This window comes from Euprymna scolopes, chromosome 30 (assembly GCF_053919585.1).
Source record: "Euprymna scolopes isolate OS-2025 chromosome 30, ASM5391958v1, whole genome shotgun sequence".
In the NCBI taxonomy this organism is placed as follows: domain Eukaryota; kingdom Metazoa; phylum Mollusca; class Cephalopoda; order Sepiida; family Sepiolidae; genus Euprymna; species Euprymna scolopes.
Genome location: NC_136511.1, coordinates 3,368,782 through 3,385,575, shown reverse-complemented (window position 1 = coordinate 3,385,575; position 16,794 = coordinate 3,368,782).

Here is a 16,794-nt window from a genome sequence, read left to right as displayed (position 1 = left end):
ATGATATTTAAGCTTATTTTACGACCAGGCAATGCCGGGCGTCCTGCTGATATATATATATATATATATATATATATATATATATATATATATATATATATATATATATATATATTCAAAGAAATACATATATATATTAAAAGAAATATATATATATATTCAAAGAAGTATATATATATATATATATATATTCAAAGAAATATATATATATATTCAAAGAAATATATATATATATATTCAAAGAAATATATATATATATATATTCAAAGAAATATATATATATATATTCAAAGAAATATATATATATATATTCAAAGAAATATATACATATATATATGCATATATATATATATATATATATATATATATATATATGAGCAAACAGTTAATAAAATATGTTAAAAACACTTTGAAATGAGTTAAAAACATATTTAATCTGAAAAGGAAACACTAGATAAATGGATAGTTCTTAATCTGTGGAGTTTCGAAGAAATACTCTCCTTCTCATCAGAGGGTAGGAATTAGCGAAATGTGGAATCGGATATTGCATGCAAAAGTATTTGATGAAACAACAAGTAAGTTAAAGATATTACTGGAAAACAAAAAAAAGTGAAGCAGAGGGAATATGGTGAAGAAAAAGGTGATTACATATGAATGGATAATCTGGTGGAAGATATAAAATCCAGTGACGGTAAAATCCAAATGTAAAACTTCAAGAAAGTTAAAAGAATTTCCATTTGTACAAGTAAAATCCAAGGAAATCCCGTAATTGAAAGAATATGGTCCATAATAATCCAAAGGCAGAAATCCATGGAATAATTCACAAAAATGTATACAAGGAATAAAATAATATTAATAAAAGAAAAATAAGATGTGCTTTTCACTCTACTTCCGAGACAACTATATTTATAATTTACTTTAATTTTACCATCTTGGATCATTTTGGTAAATTCAATTGTAATTTTCATTTTATATATATATATATATATATATATATATATATATATATATATATATATATATATATATATATTCAAAGAAATATATATATATTCAAAGAAATATATATATATTCAAAGAAATATATATATATTCAAAGAAATATATGTATATATATATATATATATATATATATATATAACAGAAACACGCACACACATACATATATATGTATGTGTGTGTATATACATATATATATATATATATATATATATATATATATATATATATATATATATATATACAAATTTTTAACAATAACTGTTGCTTTGACAGCAGCATTACTTCCAACAAAGCCTTCATCAGGTGATGACTCTGGGTTTGGTCATGTTTTCGGGACAGAAGCATAATTACCACTAGCCCAGAGCACCCCAGCACTATCTCACGATACCACCAGACTTAGTTGGATTGTAATCAATTCGTGGGATTGCCATATCCACGATGATGCAGACAGAGCCTTGTCTTTATTTTCTTTTTGTATTTTTTCTTATCTGGCGGAGAAAGACCAAGATTATTAAAGAAGAAGGTTGAGTTCGCAATAAAACCTCGGCATCCAACTTCGATAGAAAATACAATGGTTTTCCAGCAATTTCTGATACATTCTTCTCGTAGATTTTCATATCTTTACAACTTACGCTGATGTGACCAGTCAAAATTTTCTTCAAATGGAACCGTTAATTCAAGGAAAAAACTTTTTTTTAAAATTAAGAAATCAAATGAAGATATCCAGACACTGGTCCGTTAAAGTTATTTTTAAGTCGAATGCAACGCGCCAATCCGTCCAGCCATTAAACAAGGACGTTCTATTTTTACATACAGATTTGGAATTATTTCTTTGTTTAACGAAATGAATTGCTCTACTAGTGATATTTGGAGCTTTATTGGCAGTCACACAGCATGTCTTCGCAGCTTCCACAACCATCTCCAATACTTCAGTGTGTCTCCATGTGTAGCTTCTTAGGGAATGCTCGCATCCACAGACACACAGACACACACGCATATATATATATATATATATATATATATATATATATATATATATATATATATATATATAGTCGGTCACTTAAGCTCGCATGCATAGATCCCGATGTTATAATCATTAGATCACTATTGTCGGATGTTACGACATTTAAAAATAAATGTTAAAATTTTTACGATATTTCTCGCGGTTGAGATTGGCCGTGGTGTTTGATCCTTGTTAATGGAGTCAGAGATGACTTCATAGCTGTATTCGAATCTCCCGACTGGTAGTAATCGTGTCACACTGCAACGATGATTCCCGGAAGGATGAAACACTAGTGTCTGTAGGTATTAAAAACTTATTATTGTAAATAATTATGTCAGCCTTTTAAGAATCTCAGTTCTTATTGTTGGGCACTTTACAGTTAAAATAGAAAGTCGGTCACCTAAGCTAGCACGCGTAGATCATGATGTTATAATCATTAGATTACTATGGCCGGATGTTACGACATCTATAATATAAATCTCACCTGTCTGTTTAAATGTATGTATGTATGTATGTATGAACCCTTTTTCGGGGTCAACGGCCAACTAGCACCGTGTGTGTTTGTGTGTATGTGTGTGTTGGGGTGGAGAGGACTCCTGTAAGCCGTGGTGAAGGTAACCTTTCTAGGAGAAGCTAATCTCTGATTTAAAAAACCATAAAGCGGGAGACCAGTACCCGCATTAAGCTGGTCTGCAGTTTAACTTGTTGCTGGCTATCTTGCTCTTGCTTGTTGCTGGATCTCAACATTTTGAACCGAGAGAGAGACTTTGCTGTCGTACAAAGCTGAGACTCTGTAACATCATTTGTGTATAGATACTCCCTCAGGCATTTGTCTATAAAAGTGGTTCTGTGGCGATGGAAAAGTTGTGATGCATGGAGGCTTGAAATGGTGGAAGCATGTAATAATTGATCTCAATGACCGTCTTCAGTGTCATGCCTGCTTGAGCGTGTGACTTCACCAGTAGGACTAAAAGAAAAAGTCATTTTTTGACTCATTGACTTTAAGTGTCTGAGGGAGTGGCACTCGTCTGACAAGACGTTGCAATCATCATGTATGTATGTATGTATGTATTCCTAAAACTTTCGACAGAGGCGACAGATTTTCACGAGATCTGTGTATTTTGAAGCACGACCCTTCGGACGATGAATATCGAAAAAATGGCTAAAAACATTTATTCCTTCACCCTAAACTGGCCACTTTTCTCCAACAAGATGTCGCTATTTTCACCGATCCACTAGCCTTAATTTAAACCTTCGCTACTTCCAGTTTGGCGATAGACGCAAGGGCAAAGATGTATATGCTTTCCTTTTCATTTTCTTCTCCTCCTTCGCGGTACGGGTTCGAGCCTGCCTGCCTACTACAACCTTTTTTCTTTTTAATGCTAAACACACACGCCTCCAAACACCCGAGCAACGCCGGGCACCCATACTAATTTAAAAATAAATGTTAAAATTTTAACGATAGTTATTTCGGTTGAAATTGGCCGTAGTACACACACACACACACACACACACACACACACATATATATATATACATATATATATATATAATGTATGTGTGTGTGTGTGTGTGTGTGTGTGTGTGTGTGTGTGTGTGACGCCCATCTTCTCTCCGGATTTTACCTTCTTATTTAATGTATCTGTACCATATCCTTTCGCCCCCTTTTTCCTTGTTCCTGATTTTCTAATCATTATGAATCCCTATAAACGATTACTAAGTAACTTTTCTATGCAAATATCATTCATTTCATATTTGTAGTTTTTTTTTTCCATTCATTCATCTGCGAAATCTTTAGTCTATTTTGCAAACCTTTTTCCTCTGATTACACGAATTTTATTTTTTCGAAACTCTGCGAAATAAGGGTTTTCATGTTCCTTTGTGCTCCTTGTTTTTTTTTTTTTTGTTTTTTTTTGTATATTTTCTTTACAGGTTTATAATGTTTTTGTTTTTTTTTTAAATTTGAATAAATTTTCAAAAATAAGCTTTTTTCTATTATTTACACACACACACACACACATATAGAGAGACAGACAGACAGACAGACAGAGACAGTCAGAGAGAGAAAGAGAGACAGACAGACAGAAACAGAAAGACAGAGAGAGAAAGGAAAAGAGAGACAGAGACAGACAGACAGACAGACAGAGGGAAGGATAGAGAGACAGCGAGAGAGAGAGAGAGAGAGAGAGGGAGAGAGAAAAAGAGAAAAACAGGAAGTTAGAAAGGCAGAGAGAAAGAGCATATATAGACAAATTCATACGTTTGACTGCCTTCCAGACACTATCCTTGAGCGTCTAAGGTCTCTCAGTACAGGTGTTTGTCAGAACAACCTGGCAATAGGAAACTTTTCTCTGGAAGTAAATCCTGACCAAATAATCAAAATCACATAGTATTCGCTGCCCAAATAAGATTTCCTTTCTACAGCTAACTTACATTAACTTTTACAAGGAATGAGGCACCTTCTCCCAGTGATGTTTCCTCAAGTAATAACAAAGTTTTACACTCCACCAGACTAGATGAATTCTTGTCCTGAAATCCAGTAAGACCAAGAGACCAAAACGAAAGATATACTACAACATGTGAATAATGTTAATTGGAGAGAGGGAAATTATGTTTTCGATTTCTTTACTAAGTCAGTGTTTGAGAGATAAAGAACTTTAACGGAACATTCGAATATCTATGTATCTCATATAGAGTTCAAGTGTTGGCCCCAGGGAATGGTCCCCTTGATTTCTGAGAATTTCTACTGGAGTATTAATAAAACAACAACAAAAAAAGCTATACAAATAACAATACGCATATAATACATATGCCACAAAACACGTATACGTAGGTTGATATTTACGTTCGTACTAAGTATCTGTATATACGCATTCATGTGCATATATATATATATATATGTGTGTGTGTGTGTGTATATATATATTTATTTATATATATGTATATATATGTATGTACAAATACTTGTATACACGCACATACATACATATATATAGAAAGAGAGTAAAAGCTCATATTTCAACAGATATATATATATATATATATATATATATATGTAGAGAGAGAGGTAATACTATATATGTGCATACGTATGTATTCATATAGAGAAACTTATGAACGAATATACACATGTGTAAGTATATATATATATATATATATATATATATATATATATATATATATATATATATATATATGTATGCATGTGCGTGTGTGTGTCTGCGTGTGTGTCTTGTAATTGGTTCAGCGCCTATGATATCTTTGCACTTAAATTACGTATGGTTGTAATTAAGTCTAAGAATAATGCGTATCAACAATCGGTACAGAGCGAGAAAGAGGAGGAGGTGAGAGAAGATAAACGGAAAGAGAATGAGAACGAGAGAAAGAGATAGATATATAGATAAATAGATAGATAGGTAGATAGAGATAGAGAGAGAGAAAGAGAGAGAGAGGTGGGGGGCGAGAGAGAGGGGTGAGAGAGAGAGGGGGAAAAAGTAAAGGAAAAGTGGGAGTACCTGAGATAGCGAGATGAGGAGAATGCATTATAGAGATGGTTCAGGACAGGCACGTAGAGAGAGGAAGAGAGAGAGAGAGAGAGAGAGACAGACAGACAGACAGACAGACAGACAGACAGACAGACAAAGAGGGAGAGTAAAGGAGGGGGAGTTACAGTTTATATAAAATACAATGATTCACAGACACACTGTTATAATGCATCACATCTCTTCAATTTCGCTCGTAATGCTAGCGCTTTCAGCTGAAATTGAAACCCTGTCGTTTTTCTCTGTTCTCAGCACATGCGATGAACGGGGTAGTTTTGCGGTTTGCATAAACAATATCAATAGTCAAGAAGTTCTACTTTTTTAAATTTCTTATTGTTTTGTTTTAGCTGGGAACGGGGCATCCTACCGTCTTCAAGACATTCATCTGCTATCTCACACATTCCAACCGATTTATATAAGATTCTGATCGCCCCTAAAGTGCAATTGTTTGTATCTTCTTGCACTTAGTTCACCGAGTATATTTGCAAAGTAGTTTTAAAATTATTTTCCATGAGGCCGAGTTGCGCATAAAATTACCGGAATGATAGAGATCTTCCCAAGATTCCAATTTCTTTTCATGTTGAAGATAATTCCTTGATAGATCGTTATCTTTTCTCTATCAGTTCTTTTTAACACAGAATCATTGTGAGATACTAACTTCTACTGAGGTTCCTTTTTTTCCTTTAAATTTAACAGCTCCATTTTCTAATATGTAGCTTAATCTTTTAATGTAATTGTCAGTTTCTATTCACTAGTGATATGACATCCTAGCAGATGCCAGTGATTAACCCGCTAGCTCGTGCATTTTATCCGTCCCTTTTTGTGTAGTTTTTAAATCTCTCTTGCACTTTGAGAGATATGTCAAGAGCGATTGCCCTAGGGAGGAAGCCTCCATTCGCTAATGCTATGAGATGTAACTGTAAGCACGTCTGCTGTAGATCTAGCAGAACGGAGACTATATTGCACGTCACTAAGAAGGTTGTTTTTTGCTGTGATGGTTGACTATTTCTCTATTTAACACAGATCCCAGCGGCTTACTCGTGATGCACAGGAGACTTATTGGTCTGTACTGAGAGGGAGATGAGCGATCACATGAATTCTTAAATACATGCCATATTGATGAGATTTTCTAAATGTTGGGAAGCATTTGTCCAACGCTTAAATAACTTTGTAAGCATGGGCGCTAGTTCTGGTTGAAGCTTTTGAGCACTATAATTGGAATGCCGTCAGGGCCAGTTGCTTTAATGGAATAACATATTATGTAAGTTTTTTTTATAGGTGGCCTATAATTATGACAATGATTATACATATATATATATATATGTATATATATATGTATATATATCTATTTAATTTACTCACATAAAATTAATATACGAAAGTATAAATTTATGCGTAAACTTTAAGTCTTTACATTTACTTCAACAGTGCTCAATACGTGGGTATATATATATATATATATATATATATATATATATATATATATATATATATATATATATATAGTAATTTATAAAATATACATGGCGATTAAGCTACACTGAATATTCTGCGTTTATTCCACTATAGGATTCGTCAGGCTTATGCCTGAATTCTGTGGTTGCTTCTTGTTTTTATATATGTTGAGGATTTTTAGTTAGCCAATCAGCTTTCTAGTATCCACCGCGCCCCTTCCTATCAGCCAATGGGCATGCATTTTATCGAACAAAGGATCTGTTTTAGAACTAGGTTAGTGGTTTAAGGTAGACGTTTTCCTTTTTTTTCTATATATAAATATACCTATGTGTACACACATACATGCACATATATACATATATATATACATATATGTGTGATCGTTTATGTATATTCATATTTATTTATTTGTTTGTTTTCTATTGTTATTGTTAGTTTTAAAGCTATTTTGTATCGCTATCCTAGAGTTAGTTTTATTTTGTGAACACAGTTGTTTTGGGTTTTGGGTGTCTTTAAAGTACAGGATAGCAAATTTTTCATGGAGGCATAATTTACATGGGTCGTCTAAATGTCTGCACGTGGTAGCTTGTCTCATTATTTTCCATTCGACTACCGGCGAATGTCCGCTTTCTTTGAGTTCCCAGTATTTATTCGCAGTGTTGTTTTTATACGGTGTTTTTTTTTAAATTTTTGAATGTACTTTTGTGGTCATAGTATCGGGTTTTGAAATCTAAGGAAGTCATGCCTATGTAATATTTCTTGTTATTCGGATTTTCTTTCGCAAATATTGTTGCTTGATAAACTACGCTTTTTGTTAGACATTTATTTTGGACTGGACAAAGTGTGCGGTGTCTACAGTTGCATTTATCTTGTTCGTTAGTAATATTTTTATTTATGGTATGGTTGTTCTTGTCCGGGGTTGGTTTGTTGTTATTATTATTATTTTATTATTATTATTATTATTATTATTATTATTATTATTATTATTATTATTATTATTATTATCATTTCTGCTAGTGTTGGTTTTATTTTTGTCATGGTGTCTACTTTTTTATTGTTTATTTTGTTGTTGTTTACATTGTTTTCATTTAGTATTTTGTTATTATGTGCTTTAATTATCATCTCTAAATTTTCGCAACAACTGTAAGATAACTTCAAGGTATTTTTATTGAAGATTTTGTGTAAGGGGTTGGTTGCGGGAAAGTGTTTTTGAATAAGATCTAGAAATTTCTTGCCAAGTTTTGTTTTTAACATTTGATTGTATGGGACCGTATACCAAATTATAGTTCTTTTTCTTTTCTTTTAATTTTAATTTAGTTGTTGGTGTTTTGTTGCTTATATTTGATATCGATATTTTTGTATCCACTATTTTTTAGGGTTGTTTCGTTGATATTGGTTGACCTGTTTAATGCATTTTCATCGCTTAAGTTATTACTGAGTCTACTTACGATCGAGTTAGGAATGTGTTTTATAATTGATGGTGGGTGGTTGGACTTAGGGTTTACATAAATTGGAGTAGCGTTATCTTTTAAGTATGGTTCATATGTGTTTTTATCTAAGTTTAACGTGACGTCCAGGAAATTTGTTATTTTTATGTTAGCTGATACGTCTGCTTTTAGGCCTAATTTTTTCATTTCTTTGTGTATGATTTTCTTACAGTAGTCCGTCATCTCTATATAGGCCGATATCCGTAATATCGAATATGCTTGTGAGGGTATATAGAATGAATAATCCCACAAGATCTGATGCCTCTGCAGAGTCTCTGGCACCCATCGCCAAATCGAACGAATTGTTCATTTGAGTTCTTATCCATTGGTTATTGTTATTTATTAGAACTGATTTTCTACATTTTTTAATGATGTTGATTTCTTCTGAGGATATATCAGTGTATGCCTCGGCAAATTCTAGGGCAATGTTAAAAAGTTCTTCGGATATCGAGGGATAAAAGTCTATGCTGTCAAACTGTATGAACGTACATTTATCTTTGTTTTCTATATTTTTAAACCAGGTGATTGCTTCGGTAGTATTTGCCCACTGGTTTAGTTCTAGGTCCTGTTTGATTTGTTTGTTTACTCTAGAAAGTATAGTTTTGGTAATTCTACCTATTGCTGGTTTAGTTGGGTTTATCAGGCGGGTGCTGGGATTATTATTTAAGTCCCATTTGTGGTCTTTAAGCAGAATGTATGACTCTCTAGGTTTCAATTTGCCAACTTTATCGCTAATTTTTAGTTTATCGGTAATTTGTTTACTTTCAGTATTTATTATATCTATGTAGTCGCTTTCGTTTGTGTCTAGTTTTTTGTAGTTTTTTTGTAATGTTTTCTGTGATTAGTTTGTTATATTCTTGCTTATCTATTTTATAAAAGTTTCTGGTTTTATCTGCTTTTACAAAGATTTTTTTAGAGTTGTTTATGTTTCTAACGATTTTGTGTAGTTTCCGTTGGAAATTGTTAGGTTGATTGTAAAATGCGACTACATAGATATAATAAATACTGAAATCTTCCCTTCTTTTATGCACAAGTACGACCCGTTTCTCGACCGGGTTGTAACTTGCAATGAAAAGTGAGTTCTTTACGATAACCAGCGACGCTCAACTCAGAGGTAAGACGCCGACGAAGCTCTACAACAGTTCCTAAAGCCAGAGTTGTATTAAAAGAATGTTATGTTTACTGCTTGGTTGTTTGCGACCAGTTTCATCCATTACAGTTTTTTTTAATGCAGACAAAGCTATCACGGCGAAGTAGTGTCAACAAATGGATGAAAAGCATCAGAAACTTCGACAACAACACCCAGCATTAGTCAATAGCAAACGCCCAATTCTCCTCTACGACAATGCCCGACCAGACATTGCTTAACAAACTCTGCAGAAGTTTAACGAATTAGGCTACGAAACTTTGCCTCATACGCCATATTCTCTAGATTTCTCACCTACCGACTACCACTTTTTCTAGCATTTCGTCAACATTCTGCATGAAAAATGTTTCAAACGCCTAAGCGATATCAAAAAACACCTTCACCTACTGCATCGCCATCAGAAAGCAAAGTCTTTTTTTTTACGTTACTGGCATAAGTACACTTGTATAATGATCAATAAATTTTTGTTCGAGTCGAGATCTGAATTTAAAAGTAAAAAACACACAAGAGCTTTCATGTCAACCTGATATAAAAAAGGATGAGGGTGATTACGATACGTGAAATGAAAATTAGGGGAGGGAGTAACCTTTAATTATTCACCCCATATGTTTTCTTATAAAAAAAAAGCTGTTTTGGGGAAAGAAAGCGCCAACCTGTCTGGATAGATGAATCCCTACCCGATTAAGAGGAGCAATTATAAGAAAAGATAGGGATATAATAATTACATTCAGATTAGAACTTTACTATACAATCATGTCAATAAGGATGGTGGTGACTATAAGGGGGTAAGAGGGGAATGAAAGGGACCTAATTAGGCCATGTCATTTCAAAGTCAAATGCTTCTCATCAGAAGAGTAGAAAAAATGCATCATACAATCCTTACTCTTACCATTATATAATGCTGTTTTTTCTTCTGATAAGAAGCATTTAGCTTTGAAATGGCATGGCATAACTCCCCGTCATTCCTCTTTCACTTATTGTAATCACTCCCGTTATTAGTGACATGATAATCTTTTTTCATATATAATCAGTTAAAATTTGTTAAAAAGGAAAAAAGAATCTATAATTATAGGTCATTTGTGCACAGCTTTTCATGTTTTTTCCCCCCTGAAAACCGACCTTGTATCTAACTCTGCCGTTCGTGGGGAGGCAAGTAAATAGCAACCTTATCATGGTCCCTCTTGTAAGTACGCAATGTCTTTCACGAAATAAATTTGACAAGAAAAATATCGGGGAAACCAATGCTAACAATAGTATCTTTGGTTGGTTTATTGTTTTTGTTTTACGGCATATCAACCCTTTTCGGGTTATTTAATGCTGAATCCAAAGATTTTAAAGAAAAAATTTTTAATAGAATATATTTGTTGTGTTCAAGTCGGTTTCTGTTTAACCTATAGTTGGGACCCTAACAGGTACTACCACTCCGGGTCAAAGTAGACCTGGGGGCAATGGTGATTAAAGGGTTGCTCCACACTCTCTAAAGCCCGGCAGCTGGGGCCTCACCATCAGGTATAGTTTAAGGTCATATCCAGGTCAAGTATCTTTGGATTCATACAATATGACAATGATGACTAGGGTTTTAATGAGAACCGGTGTGTCATAAGAAAAGATAGATTACCATGTCAATACGGATGGCGGTGATTACAATGAGTAAAAGCAGAATGAGATGGGGGGGAACCCTCTTTAGGCCATGGCATTTCAAAGCCAAATGCTTCTCATCAGAAAGAAGAAAAAATCAGCATTATACAAGATTTTAAATACATTTACGGTTTAAAATGAGAAAGCCCAGTGGGGGAAGAAATGAAGAGAGAGGGGTCATGTGAGGAATTCGAAGGAGCGGGAGTATTTATTAGGAGGTGGATTGGATACCGGAAGTATGTAATCAGAGGAAAGGTGCAGATTATAGCTTGGGAAAAGCGTATAAAAGATATTATCGTTTATTTTATTTTCATCATGTTTACGTCTAAGCATTACAATATGCTATAATGCGAAAACGAAACTAGTTTCGTATTTTTTATATAAGAAAAACGATAAACGAAGAAGACATTTTTTTTCTTCTTCTTTTTGTAATGTTGACTGAAATTCAAAATAAATTCCATAAAACAAAACCCCTCGGTCTGAAAAGCGAATCAAGACAAGATAAGATGTACGCGAGGCCAATCATGTCAGGCTATTTATCAGTAGCCATAGTTTCGAATATGGGAAGGCCGAGACGAATATGAAGGCTGTGAAAGCGGAAGAGGGGGATTTTAATCAAATAAAGCGCAAGCTAAGGAAGATGATAATTCGGTGATTGATGATTAGGACAACAATTCTTATAAAATATGGCGTAATAAGAAAAACATGGCCGACCAATAGCAGCAGATGAAATGAAGATAAGAGAGAATTGGATACAACAACATGAGTTCAACGCGAATCTACGCTAAGATAAGTGTGTAGTGAATTAAAGGTTTCGCAATCACGTTCTTGTTAGGCTATCAAAGTTAAGCTACATTTAGACTACACATTTTTAGATGGGTGATTATTTTGTAAGTAAAAAAAAAATCCAAAAGGCTACGTCGCTGAAGTCTGCCTCAAAGCAACCAGAATCGACGGTAGTTGACGGTGGTCAAATGGGTAACGACAACGATTGACCACCTCTATGTTCCGAGTTCGAATCCACAAAATTCGCTCTCCCTGGCCTTCGGGCCCCAAGGTCGCAGTTTAGTATCTGTTCTAATGCTACACTTCACCTTTTCTGTCTTCGGCCAATGGAGGAGAAATTCTTCATGACTGAGACAATTTTTTTTTTGTTCCTATCGAGAGTGACCCTTTTTTGAGGATCTGGGTTTTCCCCAAATTAAAAACCGACCTTGTCTCTAACTCTACCTTCGTGGGGAGGTAAGCAAAAAGCAACCTTCTCGTGGTCCCTCCTGTAGGTACCCCATGTCTTTCTAGAAAAGAAATCTGACAACAAAAATATCGGAGAAACCAATGATAACAATATTATCTTTGCATTCATACCATATTATAATGATGATTAGGGTCTACGCCATTGTGGAGCTGGATTATTTTTTGTTGCCTGAGATATAGTCCTATGCAGTTCTGGCATGTTCATCCTCCTAGGGTTTGCCTTTTCACCTTTAGTGTATTGCTGATCGCCTGAAACGTCCTTACCTGGGAATGATGCTGATAGCTACAGTTCTTTTCCCATAGGGCGCTGGATTTTAATTCCAACTTTCCCAACCTGTGTCACATCTTTCAACTTGGGAAGCGGATAAACACCGCGAAATACTCCCCTTCAGAAGTGTGGTATGTCCAGATGTTTGGGCACATTTCAAGTCTGTACATTGGCTTAGCTATGAAAGGCAGTGAAGATGATATTAGTATCGTTTTCAAACTAAATTTATGATATATATTTTGTAATAATAATGATTTTTTGTTCCCATTTTTGGATCCAGTAATGTATGGATCTACGTATTACGGTATTCATCCCAGGTTGATTGAACCAACTTCCCTCGAAGATGAAAGATTCTTGAGAATATCAAATTCACAAAGGATCTCCAGTCGCATGTTTATCCCTGTCAGGGGAGGTGGCAGTGTTAAGTTTCTGAAGTTCTTGCTCGGAGGTGTCAAATACCTACATGCATCGCCGCGTATTCCCAAATGGTCATTAAGCCGAGCATCGCCGATGAAAGCATAACAAGAAAAGAAAACCTACCTTAAATGTTAAATTTTATTAACTGTAAAGAAAAATTTTATAATACTATTTTTTGTTTTGTTTTTGCTATATATATATATATATTTGATACTCATGCAGAGAGTGATCCGTGCTGTATAATAATGTTATTATTTAAAAAGCCATTCTTAACATGGGGAGGGGAGAGTGTTTTGTACCTATTCTCTACTTTAATCTTACAATTAAATAAAAACAAACATATCATAAAACTTTAATTAAACGTGGACATACGATTTAAAAAATAGCGCGGATCACTCTCTGCATTAGCATCATATATTTTTTAGATAAATAATGTTAAAGATTTTTTGGTCAATGTAAAGTTTCTTTCCAACTCCTCAAAAAACTTTAAAATGACGACTTTCACAGGTTTTCGGTGTTTTTTTTTTTGTACAAGGTGGTCACCACTTATTAAGGCCCGGAAGCTACTCGAGGATAAGCGTTAATGCGTGTCCAGTACGTTAATGTTGAGATTTTATAAAGTGTCTACTTAAAGGGGCGGTTCATCAGGAATTTGTTTATGTTGGACTTGAAGACATCCAAGTTGTAGTCAGGTGGGAAACAGTCAGACGGAACAGAGTTCCACAGACGTGCACTTCTAAGAAAGAAGCTTTGTTCATGGAATCCACATTTTGGTTTTGGCACAGATAAAGAATGGGGGAAATTTTTGACAGTGATTTCAGCTAGAAGGGTGTTTTTCGTGAAAGATCTCCGAGCGGAGACCAGGGATTGGAGCTCAGACGAGCACCTGCTATGGAAATAACGATAAAACAAAGACAAGCTCGCAACGTCTCTCCTGTCGTGCTGAAAACGAATATCACATTTAAATTTGGGGCATGATATGAAGAAATTACTTTTTCAAAAAGTGGGGATCACTGTCCTATATAAATTTGACGTAAAATGAGCACCCATTTTGTGGCCACCTTATAATTCTTCATATCATAAAACAAATTTAACTGTGATTTTCGTTTTTAGCACCCCCGAAAACCGGCGCTGTTTTTTTTTTTTTTTTTTTTTTTAAGTAAATAATTCTTAAATATAAACAAAGCAGTTCAAAGATGCAACACCCGCCATTGTTACAAAATGGACAGCGAAATTGAAGCCCCCAGTTTTAGACTTAAGTTTGCAATGTATATTCAACCATTACCACCAACACAATTTTGAAGAATTACAAAAATAAAAGGTTTCATACAGTGTTATTTCTGTTGCAGTTACTCAGCCCTATGAAAATATACTTTTAAAGAGATACATAGATGCCTTGAAACACCTAGCGAATAATAAGAACATAATTAGATCACCAGATGATAAAAGTGGTGGTATAGTATTAATGGAAAAAGCTGAATACCTGGAGAAATTTCCCACATTGTTGGCAGACAAAGACACATACACCAACACTAATTTAAATACAGTAAATAGAAGTATTGAGACTTTCGACCAATCTTTTAAAAAACTTGTAAAAAACAACAAAACTTGGACTTCATACATTGATTACCACCCCAATATTCCGTCATTATATGGCCTCTCCAAAACTCACAAACCGGATATCCCTATGTGCCCCATAATATCCTGCATCGGTAGAGCAACACACAAAATTGCTCGTGCCATATCCAATATCTTACCTCCACTACTAGGCACTATCAGCACCTCCCACATAAAGAACTCCGGAGATTTACCCCAAAAAATAAAAAAAAACATTAATGTACATAACAAAACAATATACAGCTTAGATATAACATCATTATATAATAATGTCCCCATTAAAAATGATTAAGTTTACTTCATAAACATTTAAAAATCTAACATTAACTTACTTTTTCCTCCCGACACTTATAAAAATCATTAGAATTATAAGTAACATGACTTATTTTACATTCAATAACAATTTCTACAAACAAAATGTTGGTCGTCCTATGGGTAATATTAGCCTGCCTTTACTTAGAATTCCGAGAATCTGGTCCTTTCAAACACAGAATATTTTAGATACATTGATGACATTTTAATTTTACTTCTTGAAAACACGCACCTAGATACCATTAAAGACAAATTAAACTCGGTCGAACCCTCCATAAAGTTTTTCTATGAAGCAGAAAAAAATCACTCATTATTTTTTCCAGACACACTTATTATAAAATCCAATAATAAACTATCCTTCAAAGTCCACCGCAAAACTACACACAAAAATGATTACATACATTTCTACTCACACCATTATAACAAAATAAAAACATGTATGATAATTGGTTTCTTCTTACGCGCGTTAAGAATTTGCAGTCCAGAATATCTGAACAAAGAATTCAAATACCTCACAAACACTTTGAAAACCTTGCAATTTCCCACATATTTCATATTAAATGCTGATCGAAAAGCCACACAAATATTTTCCAGGATAAATAATCAAAACTCATATACAGTAGACCTTTCCCTCATAAACATACACCTTCTTTTACCTACACACACCAATAATACACTAATTTGCAACACATTAAACAAACTCGAGATTTCAATCATACAAACCACATCAAAAACTAAAAGACAAATATTAAAAACGACGAAACATCTCCAAAACAAACCAGTTTCCAATGGAGGTATATACATTATTCCTTGCCAAAATTGCCATCATAGATACGTTGGTGAAACCCAGCGTAAATTATAAAAAAGGCTCAGTGAACATAAAAGAGATATAAAAAATAACAATTCTCTAAGTGCATAATTCTAACATTCATTGCAGCATAATCATATCTTTGACTTTAAACAAGCAAAAATAGTTAAATTTATTTCAAGTAAACCGCGCCGGAGACTTCTTGAATTAGCGCTTATCGCAAATTCAAGCACAATTAAACAACGGGCAGGTTTCTATAATGTAGCGCCATTAATAAGTAAACTTTTTATTAAAAGAACATAATTTAATCGTAGACACCGGTTAACCTTCTCACACCAGAGAAACATCCCCTATAATAATTAATACATATAATCTCAACCAATAAATTACATAACAAAAACACACTAATTTAATTTCTGTTACACACATATATTTGAATTTTAACAGACATATTCTTTCCAGTAAGAATATTAACTGTGTTCATATCTTCAAACATATATTAACGACTATATGACGTTATTAAAAAAAAAACTCCTTCTCTTTAACAACGCAAGCCCTCCCTCCTTTTTTTGAATTTTCAACGTTTTTTTTTTTCGTTTCTGAAATAGAACAGCGTCACACTTTGCACATGAAACATTTTCAAATATCTGTACTGGTGTTTATGTTTCTTAATCACTTTCATCCAGAGGAGTCTCGAAATAAAGGCGAAACGTTCATGAACACATCACACGGTCTGTTCCTTTTTATTTCTATATACATTAGTATATATTTTTATATTGTCGTTTTCTTGTTTTATTGATATAAGCCCCAAAACAATTTGTTGAGCTTTGCATTATCTTGA